Consider the following 7,432-nt stretch of genomic DNA (forward strand, 5'->3'; position numbering starts at 1 on the left):
ATCCCAACAAAGCTTTAAGAATCTCCTAGTATAGGACAATGAGGTAAGATTGTCTGATATGGGCTAAATGGGCTGCAATGTGAAAAATCCTATTTTTATTTAAACTGTACCCATCCTCAGGTGCTTTGTCATAGTATCACACAATGAGACTAATATAGAATCTTTCATTTGGCTACTCTTCCCAGTCCTGTCTACCACTGCTCGAAGTGTCTACAAGAACCATAGACAAACATAACTCAGTATGATCTGATCCTAAGAGATTTTTCTCTAAATTGCAGATTCAGTCCAGGAAGCAGAGAGTCCGTATGTATTCTAGAATGTCTTCCTTAAGACACATTGTAGATAAGAATTAAGCACTTACTACACCATTTTCTGAGTGACCTGAGAGCCACGAGAAGGGCAAGCATAATTTAGAACAATTGGTATTCCAAGAGGCACGCTGACGGTCATGTGTTTTTAGTTCTGTCATTTCTTTTAGTAGCCTTTGGATTTTGTATCACAGATCATATTTGCATATGTGTCCTTCCCCAAAATACCTTCATTTTCCAGTCAATTTTGTCAAATTGGTTAATGAAAAAAATTGAGGGTTCACACTTTCCCCACATTAGTTGTACCTCACCACAGATATTCTCGATTTCGTTTCTCAGCATGTATCCTGTTAAAGAAGGACCTACCAGGACATGGGGGCATGTGACCAAGAGTGGTAGCTAGTGAGCACAAGAACAAAATGTTTCCAGATGGGAGGTGTAAAACTGACTTTCCTCACTATAAACTGTGCCTTTTATTCTATCAAGGTTTGGGTAGAAATTATGGAGAAACCCTAGCTTTCCTGAATAATTCCATCACACAGTGAATTCTGAACAGTACTTTAGCTGTCTTGGCGGTCAAATCTGAAAGAACATCCATTTATTGTGCTGGAGATACAAGTTTTTTTTTTAAATTAATTTTTTTATTAGATATTTTCCTCATTTACATTTCCAATGCTATCCAAAAAGTCCCCAATACACTCCCCCCCCAATCCTCTACCCACCCACTCCCACTTTTTGGCCCTGGCATTCCTCTGTACTGGGGCATATAAAGTTTGCAAGACCAATGGGTCTCTTTCCAATGATGGCCGACTAGGCCATCTTCTGATACATATGCAGGTAGAGATATGAGCTCCAGGGGGTACTGGTTAGTTCATATTGTTGTTCCACCTATAGGGTTGCAGATCCCTTTAGCTCCTTGGGTACTTTCTCTAGCTCTTCCATTGGGGGCCCTGTGATCCATCCAATAGCTGAATGTGAGCATCCACTTCTGTGTTTGCTAGGTCCCGGCAAAGCCTCACAAGAGACAGCTATATCAGGGTCCTTTCAGCAAAATCTTGCTAGTGTATGCAGTGGTGTCAGCAATTGGAGGCTGAAAATGGGATGGATGTTCCAACTGGTAAGAAGGACACATGTTCCACTGTGTTCCTAGCAGCCTTATTTATTTATTTATTTATTTATTTATTTATTTATTTATTTATTTTTTCAGTGATTAAACGTTTATTAGAGAAAATTAGTAAGCAGGTCCCAGAGTGTGGTAAACTCAGAGTCACCCCAGCCCTGTGTGTTAATACACATACTTCAGTTACACCTTGCACAAAAATTACCCATGCAAATGCAACAGTATCTTAAGACAACTGTAAACAGTTTACCAAATAGTGTGAATTATAAGGGAGAAGAACACCCCCTCTGAGTATTTTAGGCAGTTCTCATATACCGAAGAGCACTAAAACCAACAGTAAAGAACTTCTAATCACCCAGGTCTTAAGGTGAAAAGGAACAGCTTCCAAAATGTTTCCAGTAGCTGCTTTGGGACTGTGGCCTTTCTGAGTAAGTGCTACCTATTCAACTCTAGGTATCTATTTTATAATAGCATAGTTTTAAAACAATAGTTGAGAAAGTAAGCTTCACGAAGATAACTTTTTTTTTTCCTGATGCTCACTGCTGTGTCCAAACTGATGTCTGGTTAATAGTGAATATCTATTGGGTGAGTAAATAACCACATACATTTATTTCCCTTAAGTACTTAAGTTACAGACATTATTAAAAATATATATTATATATCATTTAGCTACAATCATTGCTTCAACCATTAAAAACAGGTTTTAAACATATGATGCTACTTGAGTGAGGCCAAGGGCTGAAGGGAAGGTCAGACAGAGGTGCCGAAGTCAGCTGCTGGAAGTCCTCTTCATTCAAGAGTCTATAGTCGTTTTCAAGATTCACTCCAGAAGCCCCATTCTTGACTCAGCAAACCGGTCAGGGCAAGAGGTACACGAAGACGAACAAGGCCAGGTCGAAAAGAATGAAAAGCCAGAGATCCAGCCAGTAGGAGTGTTTCGGAAGCCCGTTCATCCCGGACTGAGGTGCCTCATCTTGGTTCCTCCTTCCAGCTTCTAACGAGCCCCTCCGTTCCTGGACACCGTCGGTACCAGACGCCACCTGACTCCATCTCCGCGTCGCTTCCGCAGCCTTATTTATAATAGCCAGAAGCTGGAAAGAACCCAGATGCCTCTCAACAGAGGAATGGATACAGAAAATGTGGTACATTTACATAATAGAGGGAATTCTTAGCAGGGGAAAACCGATAGATTTGCCTGACCTGGGCTAAATGGGCAAAAGTGTAAAAATTTACTTATTTTCTTCACACAGTACCCAGCCTCAGGTGTTTTCTAAGAGTATCAAGCAAAAGACTAATATAGAACTTTTGACTTTGCTATTCTTCCCAGTCCTGTTTACCACTTCCCTGAGACACTGGAAAACCAAAGACCTGTGCAAACATCTCATTATGATCTGGGCCTAAGAGTGTTTTCTCTAAATTTCAGGTCCATACAAGGAAGAACCGATTCTGTACGTATTCTGGAGTGCCTTTCTCAGGACATACTGTAGATAAGATCTGTGCTCTTACTCGTTGTCTTTGTCAAGTTCTCCACTCTGTATTTCCTTATAAACAGATTTATTTCCATTTTTGAGAAATCATCTTCTTCCTTCTCCCATTTTCTTTAAGCTCTCCCCCAACTGCCAACCCATCCAACTCTGTGCCGTTTTCACTCTCTCCTTAGAAAACATACAGGCAGGAAAAAAAGAATAAAAATAAATAAAGCAAAGAAAAAAGCACGAGAAACACACACACAACTGTTGAAACACAGAATGAGAAACCATAACATACAAAATATACACAAAGATTATTAAGATAGAACAAATCAACATGAGACCAAAAAAATCTACAAAAATGTCAGTGAGTTATTAATTTTTTTGTTTTTAGTGTGGGTGCATGTGTGTGTGTGTGTGTTGGATCTATTGTTGGGCACAGGGCATATCCGAAGTGTGGTTTATATATCCAGTGAGACTCCATTGCAGAAAGCTAATTTTCCCCTTGTAAGTGGTTGCAGTTGCAGATAGCTTCTTGGTTAGTAACTGGAGCCCATGTCCACTTCCCCTCTAGACCCAGGGACTTGTCTGGTCTGAACCTGTGGATGCTGCCACCATGTCTGTGGGGTCCTATTGGCTTCTTATTCTTTTCAAAGCAACCGAATAGCAATAAGATTGTGAAGTTAGGTAAAACAACAACGGATACACATCCTGGTCATGTGTATGTTGTTCCTGCATTCACCTTAGTGGCCTTGAGATTTCCTGTATCAGAAAATGTCTTTATGAGTTTTCTCCCAAAAGATATGCCAATTACTCCTGCCAATTTTGTCAATGAAAATATCAGAGGGGCTGGCGAGATGGCTCAGTGGGTAAGAGCACCCGACTGCTCTTCCGAAGGTCCAGAGTTCAACTCCCAGCAACCACATGGTGGCTCACAACCATCCGTAACGAGATCTGGCACCCTCTTCTGGAGTGTCTGAAGACAGCTACAGTGTACTTATATATAATAAATAAATAAATCTTAAAAAAAAAAAGAATAATTAAAAAAAAAAAAAAAGAAAATATCAGAGACTATGCTTTACCTGCATTACTTAGTTAAAAGCTCATCATAGCCATGTATGGTGGGTTCATTTCTCTGTATACCCTGCTATAGAATCACCACCCAGGACAGGAGGTGAGTGTCCAGTACAAGAGCAAAATGTGTTCTCAGTTACTTGGTATAAACGTGACATTTTTAGTCAGAAACTCAACTTATCTCCTCATGGAGACATGAGCTGTTATATTTCAAGGATCCATTCAGCTTTCCAGCCTGTACCCAGAAATAATCCCACCTATAGAAAACATGAGCAGTTCCTTGTCTGTTTCAGTGATCAAAAGCCACAGGTAGGAGCTGGGGATCAGGTGACAGTCATTCACAACTGTGAACGAATGGAAAGCTATGGTGTGCAGGTTTTGTGGTTTTGTTTGTGTTTTTGCTATGTTATTGGAATACCAGACTTTCACTCAGGGCCCTCTGGGTTTGATATTCAATAGTGCATAATGTGGACTGGATGTTCATAGGTTTATTCACCTCCCACTCTAGCAGGGGATCTGGGATTATCAGGAAGTCAATCTCATTTTCAGATACTGTCCTTTCCCAGCCAGGCAAGCCCCAAGACAATACCTGAGAGACCTACTCACTATGGTCCCTTACACTACTTCTTTGGGAGGAATGGTGACGTTTTGTAGGAGGATTTGAAAAGTGGGGCATCCATGTTTGTTTGTTTGTTTATTATGAGCTACTTTGTCACAGAGACATTAACTTCTCAGGTAACGTCTACAGTGCCTTCATGTTATAACTCATGTCATAGTAGGAGGTGTTGAGTGCTTTCCACTCTACTGATGCCTTTCTTCTGTGAAGGTAATACTTCTATGTCTGTGAACTATAAAGTGTTACATTGTGTAAATAATGAGAGACACAAGCATAGCTCCTTTCCAGAAGCCAACCAAATATAGTCTGTGGTTCTAACCATCACCATCCATCTGATTTTCTGGCATCCCCAAACACAATAGAACACCTTTGTGGTGCCAGTGTTTGCTGTTAGGGACTTTTTCTTCATTTGCCTTTTTAGCTTCCTTAGAGTTAATATGCATTCCTAGGAAGCTGCATTGTTATATTTACAGAGTGTAGAACTGAGCAATTGCACAGAAATCAGTGTGTTCACATGGCTCTGAGAGTGATGTGGATGTTGGCTATCTCTCACATTCACACTGCTCTGTTGATAACTGTCTCTCATCCATGTGAGTTGAGACCTCCCCTACACTGACCATGCCACATCTCTATTAAGTGGACACTGACTTCCATAACTTTCCAGAGGTGACATTCTGAATCAGACGAGCATGCCTGCAAATCAGTAATGAGATCAAACATTAAAGACAGAACAATTTTTTGTTTCTTGTTTGTCTCTAGTAAATCCCATGGACCTAAGGAAATTAGGTCCTTAACTAATTTCTGTTGTTTGTGCATTCCAGTTGCTGCTATGATGAGAAACCTTGGAATTAGCTGCTCCGTCATCAACTGCATAAGACCTGTAACATCGACTGTGATTTTAGCAGAAGAGGCCCATGGCCCTAAACCTGGTACTGTGTAAATTTAATCATTACATTTATTATCAGTAGTTGTGGATGATATTGTATCCCCACTATAAAAAGAATGAAGGTAACTTGTAGTAGTTCTAGTATGGAAGTTGTTCATGTACCTGGCCCAGCAGTAGAAGTACAACCACAGAACTCAAAACCACATTTAGATGTCTCTTTTGGTTCTGATTACATGATAAGGAACCAAAGGAAAGCTGAGATGGTTCTTGCGTGAGACATTGTGGGTTCATCTGTGATCTGTGTGAGTCACTCTGTCCCCTGGCTCTCTTTCAGACATAAATGGCAGTGATACCAACTCCAATTTGTCTAGTCATGACTTCCTGAAAAGCAAAGATCATGTTTCTGGTAGGTCATGGCACTGGTTGGTTTCTGAGTGAGGGCCTTCCAGACAGACAGACAGACACCATGTTGTAACTCTCAGGGGATCATTCTGTTTTGTTGTTTTCCACCTTGCTGTGCACTAAGAAGCACTGAAGGAAGGAAGTGTTTTCTGTCATGTTTGAATCCCTGGCACTGACTGTCGCATCCACCCTGACCAGCAGGAAAGATGCAACACCATGTTGTCTTTCTTCAAGCAGGTTTATTCAGGAACACTTCGAATTGCAATGCAGGAACAGGAATCCACCAAACAACCCCGGGGCGCGCTTTAAATACCCTACTGACTCCTTCCAATCACCCCAGTCACGTAGTGGCAGCCCATTGGTTCACAGCAAGTGAGACACCTCAGGTGAGCTGAGGAGGCATGGCATCTGTGCAGTTCAGGCAGCTGGGATGTGGCTAAGGCAGAGGTAATGAGGAAGTCAGGTGCAGGCATCCCGGGCGCCATCTTGGGGCGGTGGCCGCACCCGTTCCTCACATCTCCCCCTTATTTATTATTTTGGCCTGTCTTAGGTTGCCCCTGTGATAATGCTCCTTACCCATCATCGGGAGGACAGACAGCAGTGGTCTGGTCCCTGTCTTAGGTTGGTAACACCTCCAGGGAGTCTTATCCATCATTGACTACTTCTTTAGCATGCCAAGCCACACTTGAGAATATTGTTCCAGTTCTAGGGCTGCAAAAGCCTAATCAACAGTGCCTGCGCACGGGTCTGCCTTTTTTGCATACAGCAAATGCACCACAGGGCCATACTCCTGTGGCAATGCAGATGATTGCCAGCCTTCCTATGCCAGCCCATTCCTTGAGGTGCGATATTGCTGTGACGATGTGAACAATGGACTGTCGGAGATCCCTCAGCATACCATCAAGTTGATATGACCAGTTCCCTGTGAGATCCACTCACATCAACACATCAACTTGTTCCTGCACTAGATCAACTCTCTGATTTAGCTCCTCACTCCTACACCCTGTCACCACTTACGCCCTCAACCAGTCTCTGTATAATCTTCCAGTCTAATGGTTCATGAAATCTAGCTCCTTGTGCATCCTGGAACACTGGGTAGCACTGTGCTCCTAGCTCTCTCCATGTCTCTGGGTGTAGAGACCGTCCGGACGCCCTCCTCCCATCGTATGACAGTGGTCGCAGAGGACCTGGTGCTGAAGTCTGAACCTTCACTCTCACTTTTTCCGAGACTGTCTGCAAGGCTTTCTAAATCATCCTCAGACAGGTCCCCCTCGCTAGAGCTACTTTCTACATCAGACTCCTGTGATCTCTCCTCTCTTACCTTAGTCAAAGCCTCATTCCCTTTCTGCAAATCAGCCCCGCACTTCTCCCTGTCCTTAGTACAATTACGTACTAACTTCCATACTGGAAGCACCCCCTTGATGAGGACCCCTTGCTCCTCGGCAAACTTCAGATCCTTCCCTAATTTCTCCCAACTAGGCCCTGTAAGATGCCCTGACACAGGGAACCATGGAGCCACCTGATCAACGGCCTTTAGAAAGTTTTCTAACATCTCCT

The 7,432-nt window shown here is 42.6% G+C and overlaps 1 pseudogene; it reads right to left on the minus strand.

Moving 5' to 3' along the window:
• Positions 1-2,117: 2,117 nt before the first annotated feature.
• LOC110287928 (sarcoplasmic/endoplasmic reticulum calcium ATPase regulator ARLN pseudogene) lies at positions 2,118-6,771 on the minus strand (annotated as a pseudogene).
• Positions 6,772-7,432: the final 661 nt, after the last annotated feature.

This window comes from Mus caroli, unplaced genomic scaffold, assembly GCF_978045245.1.
Source record: "Mus caroli unplaced genomic scaffold, Mus_caroli_1 scaffold_11, whole genome shotgun sequence".
Taxonomy (NCBI): domain Eukaryota; kingdom Metazoa; phylum Chordata; class Mammalia; order Rodentia; family Muridae; genus Mus; species Mus caroli.